Here is a 16854-nt window from a genome sequence, read left to right on the forward strand (position 1 = left end):
TTTCCGTCTATGTTGGGACCGGGCCCGTAAGCGGGCGGGTGTCCGCCTTATGTACGCCCCCGAAATACCGTTGGGAATGGTCACTGCCCTCCCACATGGAGGTGACTGGTCACGCTTGCTCGGGTGGGAGGAGGCGGGAGTACACGTGCTGGGTGACCTCTACGAAGATGGGGTGTTGCTGCCGTTTCGGGACCTGCAAGAGAGATTTGACCTACCGAGGGGTGACTATCTGCTGCACGCGGCAGTCACAGGCGCCATGCGAGCCCACTGGGGAGAAGGGCTGCAGGAACCAGGTACCTCAATGGCCTGCCAGTACGCCATGATGGCGGCGGGAACCTTTAAGGCCGTCACATGCCTGTACTCGCGGATGCAGCGGGAGGCCTTGCAACCTCTGGCAGCCCTGAAGGCCAAGTGGGAGCTGGACCTCCAGGTGGAGATACCAGACACGACCTGGGGCCAACTGCTGAGGAGGGCGCGGAAGAGCTCGAGGAATGCCAGGTTCCAATTAATCCACTTCTATGTTATCCACAGGGCATACCTTACGCCCGGGAAAATCCAACAGTACTTTGGGGCGACCGACGCTGCTTGCCCCAGATGTAATACAGCGGGGGCGGATATCTGTCATATGCTGTGGGATTGCCCCTCTTTAGGCGACTACTGGCAGGAAGTTGGACGGGCCCTTAACGGGGCGACGGACAGGGATATCCAATACACTAAGGCAGTTGGCATCCTTCACTGGTTCCCACACACACCTAGAAATACGATGTCAAGTAAATTTATAGATTTAGGGCTTATCCTGGCCAAGCGGGAGATCACACGAAATTGGAAGTCCAGAGTGGGGCCCACGTATAAAAGATGGTATGGGGAGTGTCTGAGATGGGCCGCGTGTGATAGTACCCTACGATACCAGATGGCCTGGAGGTCGAATGATGAGAAAGCACTGGAAAGGGCGACTGCATGGGAGGTGATGGTGCAGGCGCTCAGGGATGTGGACGATGAGGGGCAGGAAGGCGAGAGCGAACTAGCCGGAGCAGACCCTAACACTATACAGGAGAACACACCTTAGCGATTGTTTGCTTCCTCCTGCAACACACCAGGCACTGATACATGGTTACTCAAGCGCAGCGCGACCACGGGGGAGGGCGGGTAGGAAGCTGGTTTGGAGGGATGTTGGGGTACCGAAAATTGGGGAGGGGGAGGGGCGTAAATCACAAAAGCATTCCAGGGTTATGTGCACAATGAAGCGGTCAGACAATGTAAGAAGTATGAGACCAAGACGGAGATGAAGCTGCCCACATCGCAAGCGGGGAGAGCTCCCCGGACGAAAAACGAATGTATTCAACTGAACTGGTCCATGTCATACTCATTTTGCTGAATATCTTGTCTGTACTATTATATTGGTGATGCAATAAAAATGATGGTAAAAAAAAAAAAAAAAAATCAGGGTGGGTCAGGGAGGCACACTATAACAGTAAAAATACTATCAGAACAGTATGTTCTAGTTGGTGATACTTTACGGTTTTCCAGCGTTGTAGTCCTCGTGGTACCTCTGGTTCTCCATACACTGCTTGTGCTGACTCTGCCACCTCTGTCCCGGGATTAGGAAAGTGTTTCCGGGGTAGTGGTTTAATAGGTGGTGGAGTAATGGAGATTGAAGAAAGACTATAGTATTTCTCTACTTGAAGTATTTATATAAATAAATAGAGCCCGAGTTGAAAAAATGAGGTGTGTTAATTGTAGTTTTTAAAGGCAAATTAGATCACTCGAAGTTAGGTTTTGGAATGCTAGGACATTATGAACTTCAAATTGCTTCATCCATTGTTAATTGAGCCCCATGGTATAGTTTTTAAGGGTAAGTTAAATCACTCAATGTTAGGTTTTGAAATACTGGGACATTAAGAACTTCAAATTACTTCATCCATTATAAATTGAGCCCCATGGTATGTTATCATTAAGACCATTAACATCAGTGCAAAGTCTGTGCACCCACCGCTGCTCTTTCTCAAAGAGGATTCTTTCTGTGTTGTTATCTTTGTTGTGCAGTGTCTCTAGAATCACCCACTGTAGGTCTTTTACAGTATGTCCGGCTTCCAAATAGTGGCTTGACATCTTTGTGGTTACCTTTTTACATTTCACATTACTGCGATGTTCGCATATTCGTTGCTTTACCTTTCTACATGTCATGCCTATATATCTTTTCTCACAAGGGCATGTGATCATGTAGATGGCATGACTCGTGTTGCAGTTAGTATGATGTAAGATTCTCCAATTGAAATCTGGGAGTAGTTGTATGCTTTTTGTCACTTTAGTGAGGGGACACACAGAACAGGTTCCACACGGGTAATGGCCAGTTATTGGGCTCATATCTAGTGGTGAATTCACTGTGGTCAGCTGTTTGGTGGGTTGAGGTCTGGTATGGACCAGAATGTCTTTAAGATTGCGGGTTCTTTTATTCGCAAAACGGGGTTTGGGCCATTGGATGTTTGCTGAGGTTAGAATCCTCCAGTTCTTGTTGACTATCTTTTTCAGTCTATTACTTGCTGGACTATATGTGGTTACACAGGTAGTGATATCCACTTCTGGTTCGCTTGGTGTAGGTACCAGGAGACTTTCTCTGTGTTGGTTGCGGGCTCTTTTTTTGCATTTGTCAATTATTCTCTTTGGAAAACTCTGATAGGAAAGTAGGCTATTTCTGGAGGTAGGTTTTGAGTAAGTTTTAGTTTGTAATGTCGAACCTTCAGAGTAGATAGTTTTTTGTTTGTTTTCATACAAAGCTGTAAATGCCAGGATTCTGAGCATTCTGACTGGATGAGCCAATCTCAGCATTCTTTAAAAAGTGCGAAGTCGTTCTTTGTCTTTACATCAACCAATAGTGACACCGCAATTGTGTTATCAAATAGAATAAGTGAGTATCCTGCAGAATGAAACTGAACTGTGAACGTAGCTAGCAAGTGGAAAATCTGTTCCAAATTAAATAAATACCTTTGAGGGGAATCATTGTTTGATTAAACTTTTTGGAGCCAATATTTTTTAGGTGAGCTCTTTTGAAACGGGTACTTTTGAAAATAGTTTTGCCTGTTCAGTGCAGTGGCATACCTTTTTGTCATTTGTGTCTACAAGGAGGGTGATATTGAGTGGGTTTGATGGGGTGGGGCCTGAGGGGATATTCCATTGAAATAAATAGAGAGTAACATTTTTATGCAGGGTAGGCACATATTCAGTGCAATGGCATGCACGCCCCATTCAGATAATCTTGAGGCAGGCATTTTAGCTGTTTTAAAGGTGGATATTGGCCTAAAGAAAGTTACAACTACCAAATTACGGTTAATTGGACAGTTTTCTTTTACCAAGAAATGATGTTGTAGGTAAGGCACGCGGTGGCTTGGTGGTGAATTAGCTTGTGGGCTTCTAGTTAAATATACTGAAGGTGGATGTGGAATGTATGAGGGTGTCACTGTCCTTTTTAGATATGAACTTTTTGAATGTTACAACCTCCCGAACTTCTTTGTTGCATAGCACCAAATTATGACGCAAGCACGTCCTTAGCAGAGTTTGACCAGACTTTTATGATGCCCACAAGAAATTCCAAATACCTACATCTTTAAATATTTAAACAGCAGGTACTACCAGGACAAAAGAGGCCTACATAAACATTTACAATCACATTGACAAATAAAATTATGATGCTCTTTCTCTGAACTCTGCTACAGTTTCAACCATGCTTTGCTGAAGGCTAAAAGGCAGCCATAAATGTACAGCTTGTTGTGAACAAGTCATTTTCCAATTCAAGTGCACGTCATAACTTTGCGAGCTCCAGTTTGTAGCACATTATAGGATAAGTAGATTATTAGTAAAACTGTATAGGGCTAAAATGTTCTTTACTACATTCTAGTCAACTATATAAGATGTTAGTCATGTGTTTTTGCCACCATCAGCCACAGGAAACTGATAAATCCTTTCACTGTTAAGTAACTCCATGCATTCGAAAACTGAATCAGAAACTCCCTTAAGCTATGCGAGGAATGAGACACATAGCCACAGCATGGGGGAAATAGTTATATGTCACAACATGAAACCCCCTAGACTGCATGCATGATTAGCTTATTTGGCAAAAACCAAGGAAAGCAGGAAAGAAATCGCCTGCCGTTTATGTGCCTCGCTCCATTAAAGCTGCCCTGGAATCACCTCATTATCAGGGTCACAGCATACACAATGGTTCACCAGAATGTTCGGGCGGGGGTGAGGCGTGAATACAGAGGGCCCGATTCACAGAACTAACTTAAGACAAAATCCTAAACTTACTACTTTTGGTATTCACAGAAGTTAGGATTTTGTCTTAAGTTTGTCTTAAGACAAAATCCTAACTTAAGTCTGTCTTAAGTCTGTATCTGAATCTGTACTAGTTTGGCACAGCGGAGTGTACTTCCAAGAGGAATCCCAAAATCTGGTTGCGGGCATGATCCTGAAGTATGCAATGTATGTTGCTGTAAGGGTGCGTGTGACTGACGGCCCCCAAACGATCATATGAGGCGGTCTAGCGAACACTCTATTGCACTATCGCACGCAACTACTGGAGTCGCCGTTGTACATGCTGTCCTAAAGTCGCATGCCCTGTAAGCTGAGCCAAATAAAATACGACCTCAATATGTCCTGCGCCGCCATTCCTGACTGTTTGTCTGTTTGTCATAATTGAACGGAGCGCTTAAAAATGGAGGGCGCGGCACCTCACAACCAGAAGAGCGGGTGTTTTACGTAATAGCTCAGCCAACTCCGGTGTTGAGTACTACATAGCAGTCCAGGAAAGCTTGTCTGATCCGCTTATACCCAGAGGAATGATTTTGATGGTCTAACCAAACCGAGGGCAGGAGTACTACTATCGACAACAACCATGGGTGTGCATCTCTGCTGCGGGTTCTGCTGTTAAATATATGACGCTGCACTTACCGTCGCCGTGGAAGGGAGATCAATGTATCCAGAGCTGATCTGAACGAAGGCAGTCCGTTGCTACTGAGTCCACCCCACGACTACTGGTCACTGTGCACACTTACCAGGGGGCAATACCCTTCGAGTCACAGATATGAAATTCTGTCCTGCTACCGCCTCTTGTGTGTACGTCAAACTAGCTGCTCGCACTCTATTTCCAGCTACACCCTGTGTTATTACCTCTCAGCTGCTGATGGTTAGTTAGCCATGCTGCGATATACCCACAAGCTAACGAGGAGGGTACACATAAGTCCCACGATCTTACAGCTATGGAATTCACAAACCAGCAGTTATAGTCCAGAATCGGCGTAATGGAGACCAAGGAGCAAAAAACTCTGAAAAGGGTCAAATCTGACCACTCAATCCCAAGCTCACCCATTAAAAGCAAGAAAGACACTAATGAAGCAATAGAAATGATCCTAAGCAGATTGGATGAAGTGAAAGACCTAGCCAAGTCGACTAAGGAAGAAGTAGTAGCAATACGACAAGACATACAAGATACCAATGCACGACTTACAGAGACGGAGTCAAGGATTAGCCGATTGGAGAGTATAGAAGTCAAAACATGTGCGGCTCTAAAACGTCTGAACATAGCCTCGGACCAAACAACAAGGAAGCTGGCCGAGTTGGAAGACAGTAACCAGAGGGGGAACCTCTGCATTTTCGGCATACCAGAGGGATCCGAGGATTCACAGGGATCCTGTGTGCCATTCCTGGAATCATGGTTCACACAGGCCACCAACTTGACCGTCATCCATCCCCTAGAATTCGACAGGGCACATAGAGTGCAGGGGAGGATTACTAAGACCCAAAAAGGTCCCAGACCTATCGTATGCAAGCCATTACGATACCAGCATGTGGAACAGATCCTTGCCTTTGTTCGGAAACACAATTACATCTTATGGAAGAACGCCAAGATTTATATCTCGCAGGATTACAGCAAGGATACAGTGGATGTGAGGAAAGCGTTTCTAGCGCTTCGTCCACAGCTTAAATCAAAGGGTTATCAATACGGCTTCATAGGACCAGCGAAATACAGAGTGATCGTACAAGGATCCCCTCACATCTTTTCGGATCCTATGAAACTCAAACGAATGCTGGATGACCTTGAAGAACGAGATATGGACGCCAACAATCCAGACAACATGGCAGCCTCAGCTTCTGGCTACAAATGAGTATCCTTTGCTTAAAACTAACTATGTAAGGCACTCTGTCTGATAGTTTGATATGCTATGGCCAATGGTAAGACTTTTCATGATCATGGCGGTGGCAGGTTTGTTGTTCTTCATGTGGCATAATGGTGCTACTGACATTTGGATGAATGCCTATTGGTGCCTTGCCGAACTTTGCCTGCAATCTGACATGGTGAATTATTCACCGGGTTTTGATCATGTTATTGACTATGTTATTGACTATTTCGTCACACGAAATGATAGACTTAAGGCATCCTACTGTTCTGACCTACTACTGTGCTACGTACTATATACCGTTGTATTAGATCATTTCTGTTCCAAATGGGGATGATGGGTTGATTGACGTCGGGCGTTGTGTTACAACCTATACCTGAAATGCGGACCTTGTTGCAGATTGGTAGGATGTAACAGGATATATATAACAGGATATAACATGAAACCTCTTTTCGCATTCGATTTCTTAGACCTAGGACTACGCTGTTTTCAGAGGCATGAATGTAACTGGGATTCTAAACTTGGTATACATCTCTTAGTAGGACTATTATGACTAGCAAAAAGTTATATTGTTTGAGGAAACCGTTCCAATGTTCCTATGATGTTAAGTACTGACGGGAGGAAAGCGCTGCGATTTTTCTCAAGCCACCATGCTTACTGTTTGCTGTTGGGGAGGGTGGGGTGGGGGGAATAGGGGCTAGGGGAGGGTATGTGTTGTATGTTTTCTTTTCTTCGCTTATTTTTTGTACTGATAACATCTGGTGTTTGCATGTCATTCTCACAAGCTTACATGACTATTTGCTATCTTGGTTGGTCGGATGCTGTACTTAGCATGTCTCTTGGGTACGTCATTGTCTCTACACGTAATGGATCACATATAACAAGCTTACCTAAGAATCAAGTGGATTATGTACTGTTCGTAACGATTTAAGATGGTGCACCCTCCAATTGATACGCGGCTTGGCGTGGCCACGGTAGACAAACTGAAAATACTGTCCTTGAATGTAAAAGGTTTGAACCAACCCATAAAGAGGCAAAAGATACTAGACTATTTGCGCAGACAGAGAGGGGATATTGTTCTGTTGCAGGAGACCAAACTTGATGTTAAACAATTCTACACGTTAAGGAATAAATACTACTCTGAGGTGGTGGGAGCTGAGGCGGTGGGTAAGAAGAACGGGGTACTAGTGTTGATAGAAAAAAAATCAAAAGTTGAACTTCTTTGAACAACAGCAGATGAAAAGGGCAGATGGGTTACAGCTAAGCAGAGCAGAGACAGCACGGAATTCTATGTTACCAACATTTATGCTTCTAACACAAGCGATGTAAAATTCTGGGAGGACCTGGCTAAGCAGGTTGAGACCATTCCGGATTCGGCTGTACACCTATTGGCTGGGGATTTTAACCTTCCCATGGACCCTACCCTAGATAGGGACTCACGGTGCACCTTCAAGCCGAACAAATCACACAAAGCATTTATTAACTTATGCAACCGTTTCCACTTTGTTGGCGCGTGGAGACTACAAAATCCCACAGATAGGGACTACACGTTCTATTCCTCCCCACATGACTCTTATTCTCGTATCGATTACATTCTTATTACACAGATCGGGGTCCGAGGATAGAAGATACGTCAATAGAGCCGAGAGTTATGTCCGATAACTTATGTATTTCCCTATCCATCCCCAAAGTGAAGCCCTCTTCACGACAACCGTCATGGCGCTTGAATGATGAAATACTTAACAAAGAGTAGCACCGGATCACTATCCAGTCTACTATTAAATCCTATTTGGAGCTGAATGAGAGGGGGGATACCTCCGATCTCGTTCGATGGGAGGCCCTGAAAAGCACGATTCGGGGGGTATGCATTAAAATTCGATCAGCGATGAACAAAGACCATAACATGAAATTAGAAGCACTAGAGCGTGAAATATTGGAGCTAGAAAGTAAACACCAGATAGACAGGGAGAACATGATACTGAATGCGATGGCTAACAAGAAGTATGAATATAATAAAATAGTGAGTGAAAGAGCTTGAGTATGGTTGGACAGGAGACGTAGGTTTAAACTCTGTGAGTCAAATAAAGTGGGCAAAAGCCTGGCCGCGCACTTAAAATTCAAAGTTCAGAAGAACACAATCAATGTCATTAAGGACACATGAGGGGTTGGTCACTCAGAGCCAGACAAGATAGCGGAAGTATTTAAAGACTTTTATGAAACCTTATATGCCAAAAACACATCTGTGGAGGAGAACAGGATTCAGGAATACCTAAACGAATGTGACTTACCAAAGCTCTCATCTGAAGAGCAACTGCGCATTAATGAACCGATCACGACTACTGAAATAGAACAAGCGATCAAAGCTTTAAAGTGGGGAAAAGCTCCCGGTCCAGATGGGTTCACAGCTAAATTTTATAAAACCTTTCCCTCTCTGCTGGTGGAACCTCTTCTCCACCTCTTTCGGGAAATAAATGACACAGGTGAGGTTAAAGGTACCCTGGCTGAGGCTATAATCGCAGTACTCCCAAAAGATGGTAAAGATCCCTCCCTCCCGAAAAATATAGACCCATTTCCCTAATTAATCTTGACTGCAAGCTTTTAGCTATGATCCTCTCGGCTCGCCTACAGCGAGTACTACCCAATCTAATCCACCCTTCTCAAGCAGGGTTTCTAAAAAACAGACTGTCCAGGGATAATACTAGGGTATTAGCGCACGTTCTGGAGAAAGCGAAACTTCTGGATACACCCACTGCGGCAATAACATTAGATGACGAAAAGGCTTTCGACAAAGTCGATTGGTCCTTCCTGGAAGCAGTCTTACATAAGTTCAACCTGGGCGTAACATTCACAAAACTGGTAATGTCCCTCTATTCCTGTCCCACTGCAAAGGTTAGGGCAGGTGGCTATTTCTCCTCCTCTTTGCGATTGCAACAGGGAACGAGACAAGAGTGCCCCCTCTCTCAGTCTTTGTTTTTGTTGGCAATCGAGCCATTCCTTTACCACATAAGACATAACGATGCTATTGCCGATATTCCATTTCAAGACTGTACTATAAAACTAACCGCTTATGCGGATGATGTGCTTATTATGTCGGAGAAAGCAGATGAAGCTATCCCCGCACTCATGGCTAACATCAATGAGTTTTCTAGGGTCTCGGGCTACAAGCTGAACAAGGATAAAACGGAGGTCAAACTCCTAAATAACATTGGTAATAGAGACATCCTTGGAAGTTCCGGCCTTACTTGGCAACCACACTGTTTTAAGTACCTTGATTTTGATAAAGATCTAATCTCCACTTTAAAAATCAATGAGGAGCTAACCCTAAAAAAGATCTCCTCCTTATTGGACGGGCGGTCACCCAAGTTCCTTTCATGGTGGGGCAAGGCAGAAACCCTTAAAATGATGTCCACACCACTGGTGAATTATCTGGCCAGCATGCTCCCCATGACATTCACGGATGACTTTATCAAAAGGTGGATAAACTGTTTGGCGGATTCCTGTGGCGGGGAAGAAAGCCAGGGTATCACTGAAAAAGCTGCAACTGGCAAAAGAAAAGGGCGGCCTGGGTCTTCCCTCGTTCAGGAATTACCAGACAGCATTCCTCTGCAAGCAGGGAGCACATTGGCTGGTAGACTCCCCATCTTATGTCCCACTGTGGTTGACCATTGAGAAATCTATCATCGCCCATGCGCCTCTACCGACCCTCCTTACCATGGATCTAGCTCACTTGCCTCACTCCAAGTACATCATGCTGAATACCAGGCGAGCTCTGTTAAGGCTCGACCAGACCCATAAAACTAACTTAGCAATCAAAAGAATCCACATTTATGGCCCTTTGGAGAAACCCCCTTTTTAAATCGGAAAGCAAAACTCTCTTTTGGGACTCATGGTCTAAGAAAGGCATAAACATGGTTACGGACCTCTATAAGGGAACACAGCCCCTTATGTTCTCGACTCTACAAGCGACATATAACCTGTCACCCATGGACTTTTATCAGTTCTTGAAACTGAAAGCCATCTTATCAAACCGCGTCCTTGCCCCTCGCACACCTTGGCTTGTGACCCACTTACCACGCCTCATTCACGCTGGCCATTTAGTCTCTAAAGTGTATAAGCTTCTACTCCTTCTGCCCAGGAAATCCCACAGACAGGTTGAAGGCAAATGGGAATCAGAACCTAATTCAACGGGGGTGGAGTTTGACTGGGATATGATCCCTAGAACCGCCTTATCCAGTAAAGTGTCCCCAATCCTCTGCCAGACCAAATACATGTTATTGAACAGGACGTTCTGGACCACAAATAGGCTTTTTAGGTGCCACTTGAGAGATACACCCAAGTGTTGGAATTTTCAGACAGGGATTGGTGATCTTGCCCATATGCTCTTTCATTGCCCCCTCTTACAGACCTTCTGGGGGAAGATATTTGATTGTATACACCATGTTTTCAATATTAATCCTGTGAGGGAATTTGTATACTTCATATTAGGAGCACTAGACCCACAATTACCAAACGCACAGGATCGCCAACTTTTGGACTTAATGCTAACGCTGGCGTGTAAGGTGATTGTATGGAAATGGAAAAGCACATCAGAGGTTAGCTTTAAAATCTGGCAGGATTGGCTCTCCTTCCTGAGAGGAGCGGATAATCCCGCGTTGCAATGTGCCGCCTCACGACCTTCGAATAAGAGACTCTGGAAATCACTTGTTATGTCTTCCTTCCATTTTGATCCCCCGTGAATGAACACTTTATGCTGTATACTCCCGTGACTGGCCCTTCGGCTGCGGAGTCCTGCACCTGACCTCATTACTAATAGTTTGGATTACTAATAGCTTGGATTGTCATGTAACTGTACATTTTTCATTTTCATTTCAGTTCTGTGTTGTGTCGTCTAACAACGCATTTGATTCAATCTATGTAATTGAAGATTTATTGTACTGTATTCTTTTTTCTTATTTTCCTTTTTTCCTCAATAAAATTATTTGAAATAAAAAAAATTAAAAAAGTTGCCATGTTTAGGTTCTGAATGCTCCTGATATGAACAGTATATTTTGACAGGACAAGGGAAACCCAAAAGGAATAACACTAGGGTCCTTGGGCAGTAATCTATTGTACAGAACAGGGGACCCTAGTCATTAAGGATCACACGAATAATAGACATATACTCAATAGTATATATGACCTTTGTCCAGCCGGACAGGTATTTATTTTTCAATTGTTTGATTAGTTTATATAACATTTATACAAAAGTGGGCACAGCCTGTGACCCACAGGGGACAAGACAAAACAGGTGACAAAAGAATTACGTAAAAGCGCACAAAAGCGGTCTGTACTATTGTTCAGTTTTACAGACTAGGATTCGTTCATAGCAACCCATTGTTTTACACAATTCGTGAGTTCAAACAAACATATGGTGCAGTAAGGTCGACGATGTTTCGATGCAGCTAGGAAATACATGCATCATCATCAGGACAAAAACTAATGTGTCATGTTTGTCTTGAGAGTTTTTTACAAGTTACAAAGCCAGCATTGCAGGTACTCCTGTAAACTCTTATGATTTGTGGACTTAGTGGTGTAGATGTGCACATTTCTTTCAGCTTCATGCCTGACATGTCTGTGGTGAGATGTGTCCACTTGATTGTCCCCAGGGGTGTTTTTAATGTTATTTGGAGTACAGGAAAGAACGACTATATCTGGACAGAAATAAAAACATACAATGCTGAACTGTGGATTGTTGTCTGGTCTTCAGAGGTATCCGATTAACTAGTACATTGGAACAGGGATAAGTAGTAGTGATACTCACTGGTTCATATAAAATTGTATATTGTGTGTAATTTAATGAACGTTGATGTTGTCTGAAAATTGTAATAGTCGGAGGCAGCTCTGCAGTAAAACAAGTAAGTAAAACAAGTAAGTGTAAGATTCATGTGATTGAAGGACAATATCGGGCTATGTTAAAGGTAACAGAGTCACAATTTAAATTTTTTATTAGTCGGGGGAAAGACTGATTCTCTGAACAAATCCTTAAAAAGAAAAGCGCACAGTTTGGAGGCGTTACAAAGACTTGGTGAAAAGAGACACTAATTTCATTTTGGTTTGTTGTACATATGTTTTAATCAAGAAAAGACCACAGATAAAGATATGCTCGGAGCGTGAGAGCGAGTATTAAAGCACAATGTGAGCAGGAGTATAATGGCAAGGTTTTACAGGTTGATTGATCAGTGAGTTGACTTTCTGGTTCCTTAATACATACTCATTCAAAGACAGTGTCTTAAAGATTCTGTGCACAAAAAACATTAATAAGGTATTTTGTTTTGTTAAAGGAAGATGATTAATCCCGATCAATCCAAATAGTTCTGGTGAACAGAAAGACCAGAATAGAGAGATATTTAGATTTGCATGTTGTAGTTAATCAGTGCATAGATTAATGAGCAAGGAATATTAAGAGAGGAATCTAAATATATTTCTTGTTTATTTGTCTTTGATAGATTCTACAGCTCGATTGCATTCAGCTTTGGCAGACGCTACGAGGAGTTGTGTTTGTCTCTCTTTTGTTATTTTATCCACTTCCCCCTTCCCTTGAGCTTCTCGTTTTTGCACACTGTTAATTTTCAGTGCAGTATGGACAAGAGGCGCAGGGGTGGGTTCGAACTGTCTTCAACTTCTCAACAGAAGCAATCTGGATGTACAGGTGAGCGGGTCGTGACAGAAGCACAAGCCTACCACCTTTATTTTGTTGGAAAGATGAATACGGGGGAAGATCCAGAAGTCATAGATGCCACTGACATGGCACAGGCTTTGAATGAGGATTTGACCCACAATGAATCTGTAACACAACTTTTGCAGCAAATGCAAATAGAATTAGAAAATCTAAAGGTAGAAAATGCTACTTTAAAACAGGAACTGGTACGTTATAAACCCAGGGAAAACTTGTGGGGGAACTCGCTTCTCTCCTTTGTTTAAGGATTCCTCTGAGACAGGTACTAGGCCCAAAACATCCACTTCCAAATCTCCTTGGGTAGAGGTCACAGTCAATGTGCCCAATGTGGTGCCCTTAACAGCTCCTGAATGCTTTCATGGAGATAGTAATAGATTTCATGTGTTCCTCAATCAATGTCAGTTACATTTTGTTTGTAAACCCCAACAATTCCCCACCGATGCTACCAAGGTAGCTTTTGTCCTTTCCTACCTGGGAGGAACAGCGGCTAATTGGTCCATTCCCTACGTGGATAGAGATGACCCGACACTTCACAACTGGAAACAGTTTAAGAGAACAATGACTAGGCTATTTGCAAAACACACCTATATACAGGCTAGTGATAACGAATTGTTAAACCTTAAACAAGGGAACAAAGACTTGCTGACCTATCTTACTAGTTTCAATCGACTACTAACTGAGACTCAGTGGCCGGAAGAGAAACGTGTTTCTCTCTTCTATAAGGGATTGAGAGACGATCTTAAAGATTCCTTAGCTCATATTGTTGACCTCCCAGATGATTATTCTGATTTTGTGGATTTGGTGGTCAAGTTATACCATCGTTTAGGAGAGAGGAAAAGAGATAGATCTAAGATGGAACCTAGATTAACTTTTATAAAACATGAAAAGAAGGAGGTGGAAAACAAACTCCCAGAACCAGAGCCAATGCAGATAGGAACGCTCAGAGGTCCTTTGTCCTCAGAGGAAAAGGAAAGACGGAGAAAGCTCCAACTGTGTTTGTATTGTGGCAAATCTGGTCATTTGCCAGGGAATGTCCTGTAAAACCTAAAACTGCAAGAAAAATAAATCTTTTTCAGCGGCAGGTTCGGAGTCGGAAAACGAATGAACTCGACAAGGGTAGAGGTCACTTGTTCGAGACACAGTCATAATCAGACCTCTCTCTCTGCAGCTTTTACAGTGCCATATATTCCAAAAGATTTTTTGATACACGTAATTTTAATTGTGAGCACACAAGTGAGATACACTCTTCCAGTACTCTTGGATTCAGGAGCCACTGGAAATTTCGTAGATAATGCCTTAGCTCAGAGATTAGAACTGCCTACCGCCCAAAAAACACACCCAGAGACAGTTTGTGCAGTGGATGGGTCAGACTTAACTTCTGGCCTAATCACCAGAAAAACTAGACCTATTACTATGGTATGCCAGAATGGACACACAGAAGAACTTAGCTTTGACCTGATAGATACTCCCAACTTTGGTTTAATGCTGGGGGGGCCTTGGCTCACTACTCATAATCCAAAAATTGATTGAGTAGTTCGAACTGTGACATTGGATTCTTCTTTTTGTAAGTCCAGTTGTTATAAAGAAGCAGGTCATGATCATCTCTCTGTACTACACTGTGCTAACACAGTATCCCTGGAGGAAAGCTGTATTCCCTCTGAATACATGGATTTTAAAGACGTCTTTGACCCAGTGAAAGCGAGTGTTTGGCCCCCACACCGGTCATATGACTGTTGTATCGACTTGATCCCTGGGGCTCCTCTGCCAAATAGCAGAGTATATGCCTTAACAGAAAAAGAAACTGACTATTTAAGAACTTATCTGGATGACTTGTTGCAGTCTGGTATTATTCGACACTCTACGTCTCCAGTGTCCTGTCCCCGTTTTTTTATACCGAAACCGGTTGGCTCTCTTCGCGCCTGTATCGATTATAGGGGACTTAATAAGGCAACAATCAAGAACAAATACCCGCTCTCTTTAATCCCAGTTCTCTTGGATCAACTGAGGCATTCCACCATCTATACCAAGTTATATCTGCGAGGAGCGTACCATTTGGTACGAGTTAAGGAAAATGATGAATGGAAGACTGCCTTTAAGACCAAATTCAGCTTATTTGAATACACTGTAATGCCCTTTGGATTATGTAATGCCCCTGCGGCGTTCCAATTTTTTATCAATGAGGTTTTGCACAAATATTTGGAGGTCTGTGTGATAGTGTACATTGACGATATCCTCATTTATTCCAAGGGTCCAGAAGAACATACACAGCATGTTAGAGCAATCTTAGCAAAATTAAAAGAACATCACCTGTTTGCTAAGTTGGAAAAATGTATTTTTAATGCAACCACTGTTGACTTCTTGGGATATTGTTTATCACCACAAGGTATTACGATAGATACAAGGAAAGTAAGTGCAATTACTGATTGGCCAGAACCTACGTCCCTCAAAGAAGTAAAAAGGTTTTTAGGGTTTGCCAACTTATATAGGAGATTTATTTCTCATTTTGCAGACATCATGGCTCTAATCAGTAAATTGTTACAGAAAGAACAAAGCTTTCTGTGGTATACAGACGAAGCTTCACAAGCCTTTCAGCTTCTGAAGCAGAAGTTTACCTCAGCACCGATCCTTAAACATCCCGATCCAGATCGTCCGTTTTATGTAGAAGCTGATGCTTCGCAGGTGGCGCTAGGAGGGGTCCTTTCACAGCGAGACTCAGTGGATGGACAATTACATCCAATCGCCTTTTACTCCAAAAAATTGCTACCCGCAGAACAGAACTACACTGTGGCTGAGCGAGAGTTATTGGCCATAAAAGTAGCCTTTTCTGAGTTGCGTCACCATTTAATGGGGGCAAAGTTTCCTGTCACTATTTTCAGTGACCACAAAAATCTACAATTCTTTAGTTCCATTAAAGCATTAAAACCACGTCAGATGCGTTGGTTAAATTTTTTTTGCACCTTCGACTTTGTCATCACATATAGACCTGGTACACAACAAATTCAGTCAGATGTGTTATCCAGATATGGTCATATTGTGGACCCAACTCAGGAAAAGAGAGGGCAACCTATTATAGCACCACAGAACATATTAGCTCCCATACAACAACAGTACTTCATGAAAGGCTTATATGAGGCACATCTGCAGATCCTTCCACAAGATTGGTTGAAATATCCAATGAATACAATTCAACACGGCTTGTTGTATCATGATTCCCTTCTTTATGTACCCACTGCTGCTTTACAAACACAGATCATTGTCTGGCACCATACTTCTGTTTTGGCAGGTCACCCTGGCTGGGTTAAAACATTAGAGAATGCACGAAAACAGTTTTGGTGGTCTACCATGAGTAACGATGTGAAGCAGTATGTCAATGCTTGTCCCACATGTGCGCGTCAGAAAACATCACACAGAGCACCTGCTGGTTTGTTGGTTCCAATGCCAACCCCACAAATACCATGGCATCCATTGAGTGTAGACTTTATTGTAAATTTACCTTCTAGTAAGAAATATACCACAGTACTTGTAATAGTGGACCATTTGTCCAAAATGGCACACTTTGTACCTCTAATAAAATTGCCTACGGTGGTAGAGTTTGCAGATGTTTTTGTAAAAGAAGTTGTACGTCTCCATGGATCGCCTAGTAAAATAATTTTTGACAGAGGCAGTCAGTTCAATTAAAAATTTTGGAAAAAACTCTGTGACAAACTAAAAATAGAGGTAGCTTTGCCCACTGCTTTCCATCCGGAAACGGATGGACAAACCGAACGCCTGAATAAAACACTACTACAAACGTTACGATGTCTATTAGCAGATGACACCAGTGAATGGGTTGAGGCTTTACCACTCGCAGAATTTGTATATAATAATTCAGTGCATGCAGCAACACACTGTACTCCGTTTTATTTTATGCAGGGTTATCACCCTAAGGCCTTGCCTGTTATTGTGAATGACTGTCTACTCCCAACAGTA

The sequence above is a fragment of the Lissotriton vulgaris genome, chromosome 1_2, assembly GCF_964263255.1.
Source record: "Lissotriton vulgaris chromosome 1_2, aLisVul1.2, whole genome shotgun sequence".
NCBI classification, from domain to species: domain Eukaryota; kingdom Metazoa; phylum Chordata; class Amphibia; order Caudata; family Salamandridae; genus Lissotriton; species Lissotriton vulgaris.